The following is an 18,012-nucleotide window of genomic DNA, read 5'->3' on the forward strand; positions in this document are numbered from 1 at the left end:
TTGCATTGTAAATGCTTGTTTTAAGAAATATTGTGTGTATACTACAGCCCAAGCATTGCAACTGTTATTTGCACTTGATACCATAGATATCTGTTTTTTTACTGCTATTTTTCTACTTAAAGCTGTTTCACATAGGAAAAGCCTGGTGTTTTAATTTCTTTTAATCCCATCATTGATGAGTTGTTTTCCCCCACTGAAATGTCTGTAGCCTGTGTTTTATATATTGTATGCTTTTGTGATTGTTTTTAATAATCGAATAAAGCTTTGAAATTGAATTGAATTGAATGTACTAGTCGGGATGAAGTACCCCAGAATTTTGGGTTAGAATTATGCACTGGAGAGCATCTTATAATGGTGTTCATCTAGAAAGTGACTGTGGGGGTGCCATACCTCCCCGGAATGTGAAATAATGTAGACTAAGTCTCTGTATTTATATGGGGGATTTATATTGGGGAATGATACAAGGTCTGGGAGGATTGCATAGGCTTTCATTAAGGAAATACCAATGCAGGGCACTCTCAGATGACCCCATCACCAACTTGAGAAAGGTACGAGTCTCCCCCAGTGCATAACAACCCCGTGGGGCCTGAGAGCTGCACGGTTACAATGTTCAAGGCCTAATATCCCATTTGAGGTTTTCCTTACTTCCTCCCACTATCTTGTGTGTGGAACCTGATGGGCAATCGGGTAAGGAAGACTTCTTGTGGGCATTACCAGAACCGGCATCGCTCCCTTTCACCCTTGGTCAAACATGGCATTGCATGCCGCTTGCACCATTTTTGCACTATACATACATGGGAACAGAGGAGCTTTGCCTCAAACACCGGCCATCGTTTACATTTGAAAATGGGAACAAATTAAAATGTATTTGTGGCGGGGTTTAGATGGTTTTAAGAGTAAGAAGGGGCTGCGTCAGTGTTAACATGTTTTTGCTGTTGCACTTCCTTGATCTATCTGCATAGTTACCTTGGTGGGAAAACCCACTCAATTGCCGATTCACACGAAGTTATTCAGTTTCTGGAATTTAGGGAAGTTTTAAGCAGATGACGCATTCTCACGGCAACATGTGAAATTCACCATAACGACGTGCATTTATAAATAAATATATATGCAAGGTGGCGTGAAGACTGGCACAGAACAGAACACACCGTCCTTAAAAAAAATAACAAATAAACGTACACGATTGAACTGCCAGTCAGCTGCCCTTACATCACTGCCCTGGCATTCCCGCCGCCCTGGTGTCTGTGCCACAGAGGATTAGCGCTTAGAACAACAGGGGGCGTTCCCGCACGAACACGAGCCCGGTCCATTTCAAGAAACCTTTAAAGCAGAAGTTTGGCACCTGGGCGGGAATGTGAGGAATGGAAGCCGGCACCTGGCAGGTGTGTCCGACCGTGGCAGACTGACTGACACCCTCGTCCTTGCCCTCGCCTGACTGCTCTGTCGTCTCGCCAGCTCCGGTGTTCTCGCCACCTGGGAGTTTGTCAGTGGCTTAGCAAGAGTGTCTGCAACCACGGAGAATGGTCCTCCGCCCACAGTTTGGGTGGCTGCCATGATTAAAATTCAGAGGGACCCTTACACTAATGATCCCGGCACCAATTCGCCTGCTACATTGTTGGAAGCTATGCCTCTGTGTAAAGCCCTTTGTTCTGGTGCCACAGCACCTGCTGCACCAAGGATGGCTATGGCCCCGCAGTTTGACCCGCTTACCTGGAGCGCGCAATGAATGGCACCCTCCCGGTAATCCCCTCTGTGAAGTCCCCCTCCCCACTTGTGTGGTATCACCCAAGGTCCGCTTGGAGGCCTTCCCACTGCTCGCTTTCTTCCAAGACCTATGCTATGGGGCACAGAGGCGGTAGCGCCCCGAGTCTGCGCCACACTTTATTAGGTGTCTGCCTGTTAGGTTCTCCCTTTCACCCCCGCTCTTCGCTCCCACCTCGGAGCCTTTTGCACACCAGCCAGCCACTTCCGGTTGTTTGCCATATTGAGTAAAACGAGCACCCACTGCAGTCGGCCAGTGTGGCGACCAGTGCGCAGCTGGAGAGGGCTGGAGGTGAACTCAAAAGCCACTCGCTGTGCTCTCTGGATCAGGGGTGTGTAGGACATTTGCCATTTCACAATCTCAAAGTTTTGTAAACAAACACAGCGCAGAAAGTAGGACAAAATGTAGGCACACATCAGAATCCTGACTGACTGCACCAGTGAGTGAGGTATCCACAAACTATTTATTTAACCCATCATCTGAACATAAACACTGTGTTTGGTTTATTGGCTTTGAAAAACGTGATCGTTTATCAGTCATCAAATGTACATAATCGAAAAGAAAGCACATAAATCATGTTAAAGTGGGTGGGGGGGAGGGGTCGGTGGTGGAGGGTGGGAGCGTTCGCAGGATTACTGTTCACCTTTCTTTCCTTTGAGGAGTGGCACGGATGGAGGCTCTCTAGCATGGCACTGAACTAGGGCCTGGATGGAGCAGCACCGGTGCCAAGCCTCACCCTCCCGTGTGTTATTTTTTCCTGCCTGACATAAATAGCCCTGTATTTTGAATTTAAACAAGTGGCGTTTATATAACCCTGATGAGGCAAACCTCCAGATTTCTTTCTCAAGTGAAACAACACGGTGTGCATTAAAAAAACACACATTTTGCTCCTATTGGTCACTGTTTTAATCAGCCAGTCTGTAGCGAGGTATACAAGAGCTCATCATCTTCAGTTCTGTACTGCATGTCGAGTTATACAGGAGCTCATCATCATATTTTCTGTACTACATGTTAAGTTATACAAGAGCTCATCATCATCAGTTCTGTACTGCATGTCGAGTTATACAATAGCTCATCATCACCAGTTCTGTATTGCTGCACTGTACTGCGTGTTGTGTTATACAAGAGCTCATCATCAGTTCTGTACTGCATGTTAAGTTATACAAGAGCTCATCATCATCAGTTTTGTACTGCTTGTCAAGTTATACAAGAGATCATCATCATCAGTTCTGTACTGCATGCCGAGTTATACAAGAGCTCATCATCATCAGTTCTGTACTGCATGGTGTGTATTACAAGAGCTCATCATCATCAGTTTTGTACTGCTTGTCAAGTTATACAAGAGATCATCATCATCAGTTCTGTACTGCATGCCGAGTTATACAAGAGCTCATCATCATCAGTTCTGTACTGCATGGTGTGTTATACAAGAGCTCGTCATCATCAGTTCTGTACTGCAGTACTGTACTGCATGTCGAGTTATACAAGAGCTCATCATCATCAGTATTGTACTGCCTGTTGTGTTATACAAGAGCTCGTCATCATCAGTTCTGCACTGCATGTCTAGTTATACAAGAGCTCATTATCATCAGTTTTGCACTGCATGTCGAGTTATACAATAGATCATCATTATCAGTTCTGTACTGCATGTCGTGTTATACAGGAGCTCATCATCATCAGTTCTGTACTGCATGTCGAGTTATACAAGAGCTCATCATTATCAGTTCTGCATTGCATGTCAAGTTAAACAAGAGCTCATCATCAGTTCTGCACTGCATGTCGAGTTATACAAGAGCTCATCATCATCAGTTCTGTACTGCATGTCGAGTTATACAAGAGCTCATCATCGTCATCAGTTCTGCACTGCATTTCGAGTTATATAAAAGCTCATCATCATCAGTTCTGTATTGCTGTACTGTACTGCGTGTTATGTTATACAAGGGCTCATCATCATCAGTTCTGCACTGCAAGTCGAGTTATACAAGAGCTCATCATCATCAGTTCTGTACTGCAAGTCGAGTTATACAAGAGCTCTGTAGGTGTAGACCAGCACTCCGTTTCACTGCTCAATATTTTATTGTAAACTTATGACCGTTTTATGTGTGCGAAAGGGAGCTGTCCCATTGGGGGAATGCCCCAACCCCCTCTTGTGATATGCTCTGTCGAGGCCAGGGAACACCTGGTCTGTGAGACGCTCTCCTGTTAGTCCCTAGGGCTTCAAGTAATTAATCAATTTCTTCCTACAATCATTAAAATCATCAAATACGTGAACAAAACATTTGAAAAATCAAATTAGGCAAACAAGTTTTGTATGCATGTATTTCTCAAAAAAGTTTTTTCTGGATTTTACCAGAAATGAACGAGTTTAAGTGCAAATCAACATGTGTATTGATATGAAATAAACATAAACATATGGTTGTTTTCACCAAATTTCTATTCAACAAATTTTGCAAAACCCAATGCATTTCGGGTCATTTCGACCCTTCATCAGGGAAAAACAATTCTCAATGCTGATTTGTAACATATATTTCAAATTTTCTTGTGAAGCATTCCAGCTCTGAATTCGAGGTTCATCAAATTGGCACTAAAAAAAAATGTTTATACAGTATGAGCTTATGCCGGGTATCCAATTGCACACATATCGAATCATAGGGTCTTGCACATGTGGGATTCCCTGTGTGAGGACGATACGAATTAGTGATTCCACAAATGGTGAGACCCTTATAATCTGTTATCAAAAATGCAAGCGGAAATCAACTTACGTAGGACAATAATCTAAAGCTATCTGTGCTGGAAGAAAATAAAATGCGCCTATTATACAAGTTATACAAGAGCTCATCATCAGCTCTGCACGTCAAGTTATACATGAGCTCATCATCTTCATTTATGTACCGCAAGTCTCTAGTTAGGTCCGGCCTGACATCCCAGAAGCCTACATGACATACGGTTATCAATTCTTTAAATATAAATAGAGTAGGCTTTAGCATCACCCACCGGACATATAGTCACCCACCTCTGCTGGCTATTTGATCTTCCATCCCACATTCCAGAAGTGATTCCATTAGATTGCATGACAGGTTATCTTTCATCTGAAAATTACACTCAATCATCACGGTATATGTCACATTCAATGCTTTATGCTCTTTATGCATCCTATTCAGAAAACAATACTTGTTCAATACTTTATTCCAGCGTTTAGAAATCCAACGGGACAGGTTTTAACCACATCGCTGCTGTGGTTATTTTTCCCCTGTGCTGAAAAAAATAAACACCAATGTTACATGACAAGCTCAGCTCGTCATCAGCATCGAAGGGGTTAATGTGATAGACATAATTTGTTCACTGAATGAGGCAAACGGCATTTGGCACATTCCAGTCAGACTTTCTGGCTTTGCCAGTGCTTGTTTTCTAACAATACTGACCGCAGATCAGTTGACTAGTTCAAAGCTTACGGACTCCTTGAAGGAACCACATACTTTTCTGCCCTGCCCTATCAAAATGTAGAATGTGGCTGACAGGCCTTCAGCCAAAGTCTAAACTTGTAACGCACAGTGCGTCAGAGCAGTGATTGGCCTAGTCAGGGCCAGGGAGCCAAGATTCCCTCATGCACAGCTCTTACCATATCACCGGCACTAGAAAGTGACGAGGCAGTGACCTGTCCGTGTGCTGTAAGGCCAGAGAGCTCAACAGGGTTGGGTTTGTGTTTCCAGGTGTCTACCACCTGCTAGAAATACCTTCTGTATGGGACTTCAATCAGGCCCCATTCATGTGTGGCTGCAACTACAACAAGGCCAAGATCAGTACTCCCTTTCAGCAGGGGTGCATTTGTGCCCCTCAGCAAATTTGAACTCCTGAGTTAAGCAAGGAGGTGCTCCACTCCATTCTTTCAAATTGAGGTGAGAAGTGCCTCTCTCCTTGCTATGATCCATATTTATGGACAATGCATAGCTACCCAAGGTCAGTACATGTGGGAAAATGAATAACGAAGATGACCAGATTCAGACCTGGAATGGCAGCACTGTATGCCCAGTCTAAAATATTTACTTAGATGCCTACTTCTCCATACATCCCAAAAAAATAGACAAATAAATTAGCTTTAAGTACAGCAACACTTGAAAGTCTGGATTTCTAACTATTTATACCTACATGTACCTAAGGGGCTTTATATAACACAGTGTTATATCTCTTTATTAATTTCCATGTACAAGTATACCTTTATATGGAGTTATGCATCTATATATTTATTACTATACTCCTACTGTTAGAAAAAAAACTTCAACTCTCTAATGCACTTCTCTATGCACTGCTCTATACCTCATCCTATACCTCTCTCAATATACCCTCTTCCTCTACTATATGACTCATCCCAAACCTTACCGTACTACTATTATGTCCCTAAAAACCCTTTCTAGACTCTTCCCTCCTTTATCCTATTCAATCCAACTAACAGACTCACATGTCCACCACTCAAATTAACAACTTATATTTCCATACACTACTTCACAACTAATTAATGTTGGGTTCCGGTGCAGCATGCTACTTGCTGAAAAGCGCTTCAACGCCTTGTATGGGGTAGTAAGCGCCATATAAATACAATTGCAATTACATTTTGTTCAGAATATAATACCGCTGGACAGAGAAACTATGTAGTAGTCAACCATCCTAAACTAATCATTTTTATCCTGGCTAAGGGTCAAGGTCCCTCCGACACAGCCGCACCGTGACAACAGTGGGTTTGATCTCAATCAAGCCAAAGTATTGCACCTCTTTCAAGACTTGTTCACACCCAGCTGTCTTAAAAACAATAAGTCCAAGTACAAGACATTCTGTCCAGTGCTCCAGCATAGTACAGTATGTAGCAGGACAGCTGAGAATAAAGACTTCAGTGTCATCAAAAGATGGCTAGAACTGGCTTCAGGTGCATCCTGTACCAAGGCAGTGAAGGACTAGAAAATTCCTGAGACCTTCTCATATCAACGAATATGTCATTGGTGATGAAACAAAACAAAAGACTAATGATTACTATGGATTTCTCATGCAGTTATGATCTCAGACATACCTGCAATACCTCCTACTGATGTTCATAGTGGACAGCATTGAGAGAACTCAGGGAATCAACGGCTTCTCTGTTCAGGAGGTGAGTGTGATATGCTCCAAGCAAAGAGGCAGAACCTTTAGTCAACGCGTAACATCTTCAGCCCACATCTTTTATGGGTGATCCCTATGAGCTTGGACTAGAGGCTGTCGGGAGGACACTTTATCCATGCTGCATCTTCTACTGCAGTTCACCAAACCTTCTTGTTTTTGGCACAATCAGGACCCTGGGAGCGGTGTGGCTCTGCGGAGTGTACATTCCATGAGTGGGCTGATTGGACACATCTTTGAACACACCCTTAAATATTGCTAATCAAGACCTACACAAGGTCCTGCGGCTGGGTGAGGGACAGGACTTCAGGACTATTGTGGTGGCATCTCTGGTAGGGAGGTGGAAATCGAGGAGGGGGATAATTCACTCATCTGTACACCCACCAATTGCTGGACATCATCAACATGATGGGGCTTATTTAGAATTCGTCAGATGAGTACTCCATCACAAGCACATTGTAATGGAGAATCATGTCCTCCAAATTCTAAAGAGGCCTCCAAGTCTTTAATTTTATGATAAGATTTCATACATTAGACTTGAAACGCCAGATGAAACCAAGGTGATAGTTCATGCTTACCACAATGGTCATGTCACATGAGCATTGGTAACTATGCATATGTCACTCCACTCTGTCTCCATCTGATATTTCTGATCTAGTGGAAACAAGCACTCCCTGTCCCACGCCATACGATGTGGCCCTGGAATCTGATTACACCAGCTATGCTGCCTTTTTCACTTCAGTGAGCCATGACCAGGTGCATGAATCATTCTAACCACAGTCCGAAGCCCAGGCCACTGGGATCCACAGAGGTTTGTGGCTCAGATGTTTGCCATTCCAAACCTAATCCAATGAAACTGAGCAGGCCCCAGACATGCTCATCGTACAGAGGTTCATATGAGTGGAACAAGGTGCTGATAAATGAGAAACTGCCACAATCACTCCTCTTGTTCCATAAAATGCGGATAATGATCAATAATGATGATGATGAAAGAGACTTGTAACATGCACAGCTACTACAAGGAGAGTTCTGGCACTTAGCACAGGTCAAATAAGGTGGAAAGGTTTTACATCTATTACTACACAACAAATCAGGTTTTCAACCTTATTACTCAATGCACGGCCCTCAAGAGGGAGCTGATTCTATGCCAGTGAATATTGATAAGTACGTGACCTTCTGGGAGTCACTGCTAACAATTTGTTGGTAGACCTCATGTTTCTTGATGGGGCGTAGAAGCTGAACCTAGCTCAGTGCACTGTTTAATACCTCCCCAGGGCTGGTGGGCTGGAGAAGGAAGCTTGTGCAAGTCAGACTAGCAATCTGCATGAAATGGTTTGGGCCCTAGAACAAACTGTTCGAGATATCCGTTGTGTTAACTGCAGCACAGGTGGCATCAGCCAGACTTCATGCTATGGCACATCGCAGGGGCTGCAGTCGGAGAACATGTTAGTGTAATCCACAATGACCAGTATACACTGCTTAGCACAAGCACCGAGAAGCTTGAGGGGGTTGATCTAACCCAGGTCTTCAAAGGTTTTTGCTCTGAGCCCCCCTAAGGAAAATAGGCAAGACCTGCTGGGCAGGGAGTGGTAGGGCTGAGCACAGGGAGCAGGGAGTATGAGATCTTTTCATTGTTACTTTTCTGTAGCTCAAATTCTGCACTAAATGTGAGCGGTATAAAAGAGCAAAAGCATCACACAAAAACAGAAATTGACCAAAAAGCTGTATCCCACAAGATTAGGGTGTTGTGAGCCTCTCACACTACTGGGCCCCACTGCAACTGTCCCTGCTGCACTAATGATGTATGCAGCCCTGAGTAGCAGCCTGCCTCTCCGGCTCTGCCTTTCCCTCCATATCAGGCCATGACTCCAGAACAGACTTTCAGAAAAAAAGAGCACTTACATGTTGCCCCCACTTTTTAGTGTGTAGATTTATACAGCGGGCTTATCACTCGTGAGGGTATCCAGGCGCTGTTCATGGGCACAAAGAGATTAAGCTGTTTGCCCAGAAGCACAGGGTGTTGCACCAACGCCGAGACTCAAACCTGGATCCCCAGACCCGTGTCGGCCGCTCCATCCGCTGCGGACATCCTCTCCACTTTGCAGCAATGGTTACCTCTGTTTTAATGCTGCCAAGGCCCTGTGCCTCTTTTAGAGAGTAAGACAGTCATGAGTCTGATTGCACTGAGCCCCTCAACACCCTGGGATTCTGTGTCACTTTGCTTGCTGCACTAATGATAGCTGTGGCCTTGAGAAACAAGCAGTCTCCTCTGCTCTTTGATGAAAACTTGGGCCCCAGCCTTGCGCCATACCACTTCTTTCATCTCTCTGAGACCCTAGCTAAGCTGTCTCCTCTGCTTCAACATTTACCTCCCTTGGGATATTGGCTGAGGCCAAAAACACTGGCACAACAAGGGTGTACGGAGGCATAATGCAAACATAGAAGGATAGTAAAAGTGCCATAATTGGGGTTTATTTGTCCCCTCACAACACTAGGCCTCAGTGCCACTACACATGCAGCACCAACAATACCTATAACCCACCAAAACAGGCTTCGTCCTCTGCCCACGACACAGTGCTATTAATCCTAGGCCTGAGGCCCAGAGTAGGTTGTTTTTCCCCTTTGTGTCATAAAAAAGGAAACAAAGCACCACATCTCTCCGTCCCTGGTGCTGGAGTCCTGTTTCTTGTGATATAAGGACCTAATACTAGCAAGGAAAATGGGCTTCCACTCCACTTTTTTGCTGATAAGACAGTCATAGTTGGGGGTGCAGTAACTCCCTCACACCCTTGGAACCAGTGCCACTACACCCGCTACATTATTGGTAGTGCTGGCTCTTTCATAAAACAACAACCAACATATGTTGCCACTTTCCTCAGGTCTTCTCTCTAAGAAAGAGCTGTGTCTGTCCATTTGTAGATGGAAAAAATGGCCCCCAGGTAGCACCCCTCCAATGTGCCATGTCTTTGATGTTATCCATTGATCTCGCTCTTTTCCTCTTACTCCTGGGCCATTACTATGAAGCCCCATTTCATTTAATTTTTGAAGGGCACTGCCTGCCCCTAAAAAATATATTCCCCTGCATTTGCAAAGGGGACCCCTTCCTATAAGCGAGTGCATTACCATCCTCTTGAAGAGAGCGGTAAATTGTGAGTGTTTTGCGACCGCAATTGCAGTCGTAAAACATTCTTACATAGGGTAGCGAGTCGCAGTTAGGAAGGGACACACTTGGAATGCCCCTTCCATATTGCAAGTCGCAATCCTATTTAGCGAGTCGCAAATAAATTGCGACTCGCTAAATAGGGTTTGTACATGGCCCTTTAGGTTTCTGCATGCGCAAACGGGTCGCTAACCCATTTGTGCATGCAAAAACGGGTCGCACATCTGGCCCTAAACCCAGAGCCGGTGGAATTATACAACACTGTGGCTTTTTTTGCATAATTATGGACCTGCCACATAATTGTTCCAAAAAAATTCTATCTCAAACGGATCAAAACTTACAAAAATGTGGTCCTATGTATTCCCACGTACTGGAAGGCCCTTAACACAGGTTAAACAGTCAACTTTGATTTGCTTATTTCTGTATTTGGTTGTTAAACTGATACAGATGAGGTCAAATATTTGCCCAAATAGTATTACTGTGTGTAAAAAGTTCAAAATAATAAAGTAATAGTTTCAGAAAGATGCCGCATTATTTGACTTTTCTTCTTGTAATTTCGTCAAACCTGCTGCATAATTTGGCGCTCCCCTGCCACATAATTCTAGGGACTCTGACTAAACCATTCTGCGGTAGCCTATCTTATACTGTGTGTAACACAGGTTTAAAATAATGATTACATATTCACATTCAAAGTTGTTTCTGTTACAGGCTGGGACCTTGTAGCACTATATAGACACAATCCCCTTTTTCCGCACTGCGCCCACCAGGATTTAACTATGTAGTTCTTAGGCCTCACACAGAGACATCTGCAGTAATCGCATTAACCAATTGAGCTTTCATAAGTATTCATTTAAAATTATTTTTCCGTTAAGGTGTGTATTATTTTATCTGCTTTAGCACTGATAGAGAGAGTGCGTACCTATTAGTTCTCCACCTGTAAACAGCCCATTTTCCAAAATAACCTGCTGAAAGCCACCTGACACGTGACTATGAACTGCTCAGAGGTGACCAGCTGTTCCGATCCTGTGGCTCCTGTACACAGAAGGCCTCTTTTGTTAACACATATTTGATTTGAGTTTTGTAAAGCACAATGTTTGCCCGTGGGCATCTTGTCGCTGCCAACTACTTGAAGGTATGACCACTGCTTAGGGAATGCTCTACAGGGGAAGAGTAAATAACCAAGTTTTAAGCGATTTTCTAAAAGTAAGGAAATTAGCCTGATTTCTCAGATGCCATGGCATTTGATTCCAGAGACGGGAAGTGGCATGGGAAAAACTTCTGCCGCCCCATGAGGCTTTATGAATAAAAGGGACTTTCCTCGCTGAGGTTGGGTGATGCTATTTGTTTGGCGTGTACTAGACAATTGTATTTTGAAGAAGCGCAGAAGCAGTTTGTGAGCTATGCAGAGCACTTTAAAGGCAACTCTCTTTTTAATGGGGAGGCAGTGTCGTTCTTCCGTGGCTTTAGAAACTGTTACATGTATTTCTTAGCGGCCACCACAGATTCTATGGGGTTCACTGTGCCCAAGCCAACAATGAACACATAAAATGCCAAAGGGTTGTCAATAGGCATAAAGAGGAAAAGAGGACTTACAAGCTCCAGTCGTATGTCGTCTCATTGACCAGTTCTACTCAGCAGTATAAAAATCGCCTGCTACACCAGTCGGTCCACCCTAGCTCTCCTATTTCAGTAGCTGAAAGGATGAAGTCTCTGAGCGTTTATCCCTGTACTGCTCGTACCAGAGAAAGGGCAGTAGGCCCATCCATGGGCAGAAGGGCCCCAGCCCACCCACGTGCACTTTCAAATGTATTGACTAAGTTATTAATATTGTGAGCGTCGATGAAACGTTACTCGGCAGTATAAATATCCTCTCCTGCACCCGCCTGGCCACTCCCCTCACCCCTAGCTCTCAATATTCCAGTAGCTGAAGGGATAGTCTCTGCAGTCGGTCCCTGCCTATGCTGTGTCTGAGCCTGCTCTCAATCTGAAAGCATCTCCTCACCAGATGTTGGGAGTGATGGAGCAGCCTCTGAGAATGCATCTGCTTCTGTTGCTTGACGAGCCAAGGCAAGGCCCAGCCTCTCCTTTTCAGGTCTCTAGCGCCTCGCATAGCTGGAGGTGGTCATGACAGTGGCTGAGGGTTCTCTAGCTGGCCTAGTGGGGGTGCTGTGACAGAAAGGGTGCCATGCTGCACAACCCCCATGTGCATCATTGTAAAAGAATAGACAGGACAGTTGGCCAAAGTGATAAAGAGTGGCCTATCGCAGACCTGAAACAAAGAGACGATACAGGCCATATCAGGCAAACATAAAGGAATACCTAGGCCACCGTGTTGTGAGCAGGATTGTAAGGCAGGACCCTTCATAGTGCATGTTGGGTCTTGGGAGCCCTTCTCTTTTGTGACCAAAGCCACTGGCAGTCCAGATTTCAAAGTTTGCAGAGGAAAGTTCATATCAGCAATGACTGTGCTCCAGGTAAGAGGCAGATGGTTGATTTAGAGGGTTAATTTAAGTGCCAATCTGTGTTGATCATACTCTTTTCTGTTAGTGTTCTGTGTTTGCCCACAGGCGTACCCCAGGGGTTCACGTCAACCTTCCTTTGCCCAATGTCCATTGTTTGGACCAGGGCATGGATTATAGTGGTTCCTTCTCAAGGACAGTCCTGGGCATCCCAGGTAAGTAGAGACCTACTACACCTAGGATGGAGAGGTGCGCTTCTCTGGTCTTACACAACCCAGACCTCTAGGGTGCATATGTTCAGGGGTAGCCTACACAAGTGCCTGTCCGGTTCCACCCACAGCAAAATGTTGGTGCATCTGAGAGGGCCTTGAGCCGATGTTCCCTGGTGCAGGTCTCTCCGTAGGTGTCCTGGAGTCGAAATCTACCGGTGCGTCTTCTTATGTATCTACTCTTTCTTGTTTCCCGGGTACACATTTTTTTGTTGGGCTTCTTAAGCACTCAGTGGTATTCTGAGCTTCGTCTTCTGTGACAAGTGAATGAATGCCACTGGTAATAGACTGTGCATGCAACCCTATTTTGAAAAGCATTTTCTCCAGTATCACCGGGCAGGAAGCCAGGACGCGCCGTCTCAGGTGACTCCGGGCAGAAGCTGACAGTTATGAGATATGATGCTAACTCAGCTGACATAAGATTCGCCTCCACCTGAACAAAAGTAAAAAACTAGGGCTCCACTTGCCTCAAACTGTCTCGTGCAGTAAACACAGTCTGCTTAAAATACTAAAATAGTGCTTTATTCAACAAGACTCTCATAATATTTCCTGAAAAGAGAGAACGTCTTTAGCTCTTAAAACAACCACCAGTGGATAAACAGATTTACAGGTTGGCACGGTTACCTTAAGTTGATGGCGCAAGGTTTCACATCCCTGTACCGAAGCTGTCTCTGAGTGTGGGCCATTATCATTCACCGTGTACCACCACTTCCATCTGCTATTTGCAGTATAAAATCTAGGCCTGCACAGTGTGGCTTTACATCAATTGACTGTAAATGACCCTATTTTGTGAGCACCTCGTCACCTCACAGGCAAAACATCACATGTTCTATTTGAAGGGGTTGCTGTCCTGCTGAACGATGAGTCCAATCTGTCCAGAGTTATATAAGGAGCCATCATATCTGCAGATCATTCCTCTTGGATGCCAGGGGTTCCCACTGTGGCAACTATTTACAAACCCGTCCTAAAGTCTACTAGAGAACAATTGCACACCTGTAATTGTAACTGTAAATTGTATTTATATAGCGCTTACTACCTCTGACGAGGCGTCGCACTTTGAGGTCAATTGACTTGGTTTTTAATATTAATAAACTCCAAAGCAGCATTCCCCATAAAGTGAAACTCGAAGAAGAAACTGACTCAGGTACCAAGTGAGTTCACATCAGACTCCTCCCTTCGCACAGTATCCCTCCCAGGGCCTTGCAGTGAGGATGGCCGTAAAGAGCCGTGTGACAACGGGAGCGAGCAGCGGGTGGGTCTGCGCGTGGGGAGGACAGCGTGAGGGGTGGTTGGGGAGCCCCTCGTGCAGGCATGGGGTCGCAGATATATGGGCGCGCGGCGCACCTGAGGGTTATTGATGTAATCGGGTGGTGCATGCAATCAGTATGTGGAGGAGGACCTGGGCCGTGCATCTGGGCGTGAGTGGTACATGTGGCAGTGGCAGTGGGGAGTGGGCAATCGGCAGATGGAGACGAGTGGAACCGCCATTTAGTTGCACATATGGTCGATGAGAGGGGTGTCTCCGTGTGAAGGGAGCACCGTGCCTCGGGGTGTACATACTGGCACTTGGGGCATGAGACTGGAACGCCAGCCTACCCTCTGACATAGAGCCTATCCATTCGCATGGCAAACCTTGGTAAAAGCTCTCGCACTCCACACCCAGCGCCAACAGACTTCCCAAGAGGAGACAGCGCTATAAAAGTGCGGCTAATCCTAATGGATCACGTTATGGGACACTCCAAGAGTCCGCCCAACCCCAGCCTGGTGAACTACTGGGGGAGCCAGCTGTGAAGTGTGTGGGTGGGCCGCTGACAGTATGGGGGAGTAGTGAATAAAGCCGTACTCTCAGCTCCCTTCATTGCACAGTTGGCGCTACCAATACAGCATGACGTGTGCAGGAGGTTCATTAAACGCGCGTTTATCACCGGGATGCTAACTCTGGGAGAAAGGAAGCCACCAGCACGCCCTTCTCCAGGCCATGTGGCCCGACCTGCCCTCCCCCTCCTCCCGCCGCCACAGCTTTCCAAAGTTGCCCAAACAGCCCCAAAGTGCCCCTTACCGTCCGCGCTGTCCCCGTGCTGGCAGGCCAGGATCCCTCCTCCGCTCCGTCCGGGCTGCATCCAGCCTCTGGGATGAGGCAGCGCCGGGCTGCTCTCCTGCTCCCTCCCAAACTGCTGCCCGGGCGAGGGGGGCGATGGGGATCAGGTATCCCGGGTCCCAGCAGCTGGTGGTGTCCGTCAAACTCCGCCTGATGTGTCCGGGTCGGGCTGGCTGCTTCGCCTGACTCAGCCTGGTTCACTGTCCCTGACTCAGCTGACTTTGCTCCCTGTCCCACTGCACTGTCCCTGACTTCCTGTTGCTGACTCCCTACCCTGGCTCTCTGCCCTTAACCAGCCTGTCCCTCTGTACTTGGCATGGTCTACTTCCCGCTGGCCTCCTCTCGCAGGCTCTCTGTCCCTGGGCTCCTGTCCCAGGCTCAGCCTCGCCCCTTATCACTGGCACCATGTACCTATCCACTGCCTCTGCCTCACTCTCAGGGTTCCCCTGCCCTAGGGCAAAACCGGCTCCCTGGCCCAGGGTTTGAGATTAAAATAGTATCGCGGGCTCAGCGGCAGCCTGCCCGATGCTCCCTGCCCCTGACTGCCCGTCCCAGCTCTGTCCTGCTGGGATCGCACACTGAGCCAGCAGCCAGCATTGCACATTGCTTGGAGCATTCCGCGCCTCTCACCGGGTCCTAGTGCCGCCTACTGGGAGAGCTGCGAATCACCCTCGGGTGACGCTCTCCTGCCCAAGAGAGAGCGGGAGTGTTCCGGGAAGCACGAGCTACCCTCCACTGTAAGCTCGAGCGATTCTCCAAGAGACTGCAGGCGAAACAGGGTGCTGTTCTATTGTTTTATCTTAGTGTGTAAGTAATGTAGGGATCTGGGGATCCGAGGTTTACGACGCACCTTAAAAAATACTAAGCGCACCTCACAAGTGTTCTATTCCCCATACCTACCATATCAGGGTGACCAGAGTTTGAAAAGCAGGTCTACAGCTGTACTTCTATATGTATAGCCGACCTCGTCCAGCACCGCCTGAAACAAAAACAGATACATTACTTCTGATATTTCAGACTTTAGAGGCCTGTGGAAAGGAAACAACACATTTCCATTTTGCTTTGCAGGGTGACTTGGCCTTGGTCCCAAAAACCGGGAAATGTATTTAAAATTAAGAAAAGCTTCAGGACGCTGGGACAATACTCTGAAAACCGGGAATGTCTGGTCACCCTATACCATGAACAACACTCACAGGGACGGCTCCTTCATTAGGGCGGAGGAGCGTCGGCCCACAGATTTGTGGTAGTGTGAGAAGCAGAAACGTAAAATGGTATTTTAAATACCATTTTATGTTTCTGCTCTCGCACTGCGAGAAAGCAGAAGGGTATGCCTAGTTGAGGGCGGGCTGTTGGGCAGGTTGGGGAGGAGTGGCTTGCAAAATGCTGGGGGCCCTGACTGTTTGGTCGGCCCTCTGGAGCCAACGAAATCAGTCATGCGCACTCTGCTTCAGAGTGTAAGCTGCATGCAGCCTACATTGAGAAAATGGCCTCCCCACAGGCGCCCGGCTGGGCGCCGCCCTCACCAATCACAACGCTGCCCATGCAGCATTGTGATTGGCTTAGGGGAGGGGAGGGAGACTGCCTGTGGCTGCTTCCTGTTCAGTAGAGCAGGACCCGGCCAGGAGCTGAAGCGGAGCGGGACCGGAGAAGGTACATTTTTTAAAATTTACATTAAACCCGTCCCGCCTCCCCCCCTGCATACCCGCGTGAGCTGCCCCCCCCCCCCCATCCGCGAGTCATGACGGCCGCGACTGACAACACAACTGATCGATAGAAATACCAAAACCTCACGAAAAGAGCACCTAGGCTAAGAAAGTGCTAAAGTGTCATACTAACAGTCAGCCACGGCCCGTGGAGGGAGTTTCGGTGGGGCGGAGAGGCGGGGCGGGGGAGGGTCAGGGTGGGGGGTGCTAAAAACTGGAGTATGGATAATTGAAGGTAAGTAAACAATTTAATTAATAAAACATATTCCGTAGCGCGCCGTGCATCGCAAAATGCGATGCAGGGTGCGCTACGAAATTCGTTTTATTTATTACATTTTTACTTACCTTCAATTATCCATACCCAGTTTTTAGCACCCCCCACCCTGCCCCTCCCCCGCCCCGCCTCTCCGCCCCACCGAAACTCCCTCCGCGGGCCGTGGCTGCTAACAGTAAAAGGTGCTGTACAAATGCTTATTGTCACAGCGGTTATTGGAACCTAACTTTCAAATGGTGTTGTTGGGTAAATTATGGGGTTTAAAGTTAATTGCCTTGGAGAAGTTCTGCGAACCTCATGTCCTTGTTGGAGGAGATTTGACTTCACGTTCTCTTTTGGCTGGAGTAGGTCTGAGGATTACACAACCGTTTCCAGTTCTCCGGACACTCCTTCATCCCCTCTTCCTGGGTCACAGCTAGGAGCACTTATTCATAGAATTTGGCAGATGCCAGGAGGTGTTTCTGAGCTGCAGGTGCCTACCTGATGCAAAGGCCAAGGCTTGCAAGGAAAGCCTTCAGTCCCTATCCAAGGGTTGTGTAGCAGCTATTGCAGTTGTTGTCTTGTAGAGAGAGTGGGCTACAATTGATATCTTCAAGATGCCATTCATTGTGTGATTATGACAGTGGAATTAATCAAAGTTACTTCAAGTAGGACGAGAGTTGAGTGCAGAGCATTACTCGACCATTGAATACAGAGAAGTAGCCAGTGATTGTGAGAGATTTCCTCAAAATCATCCATAATGTCATTAATGCTTCTTGGCTCAATGAGGAGGCCTTCTAGGAAGCATATAACATAACCTTCCAAGATTTCCGGCAGCTATTGGCTTTACCAAAGCTTGCAAAGTGCACCACCAGTATTGGCAAAGACAGTAGCTATGGCCGGTCAAACTGGAATAAGGGCACTGAGCAGGCAGTCAGCCGCAGAAAGAAAGATCAAGTAATACATCACAAATGCCACATGAAAAATAGTCCTGCAATGGTAAGAGACATTCAGTCACTCATAAATCAGAGTGAAAATCAAAAGCTCCAGAGGCTAGACAAACACTACAAACGTAGGAATAGGTCATAAATCTGGCGTTGGCAAGCATGTGATTTTTTAAACTTGCATTCTTTTGCAACAGGCATTCAAAGTTTAAAAAGCAA

The 18,012-nt window shown here is 46.5% G+C and overlaps 1 protein-coding gene across 3 annotated transcripts in view; it reads right to left on the reverse strand.

Annotated features, from left to right (window-relative positions):
• SYNPO (synaptopodin) overlaps positions 1-18,012 on the reverse strand; it is a 217,326-nt gene that overhangs the window by 102,527 nt on the left and 96,787 nt on the right. Inside the window, exon 1 of one of the 3 annotated variants that reach the window (XR_015297541.1) lies at positions 14,855-15,391. The exons of the other annotated variants lie outside the window; for them this stretch is intronic. The gene's annotated coding sequence lies outside the window, so the exon portion shown is untranslated. Of the gene's footprint in view, positions 1-14,854; positions 15,392-18,012 lie in introns of those variants that run through there. 3 annotated transcript variants of the gene reach the window in all.

This window comes from Lissotriton vulgaris, chromosome 7, assembly GCF_964263255.1.
Source record: "Lissotriton vulgaris chromosome 7, aLisVul1.2, whole genome shotgun sequence".
NCBI lineage: Eukaryota > Metazoa > Chordata > Amphibia > Caudata > Salamandridae > Lissotriton > Lissotriton vulgaris.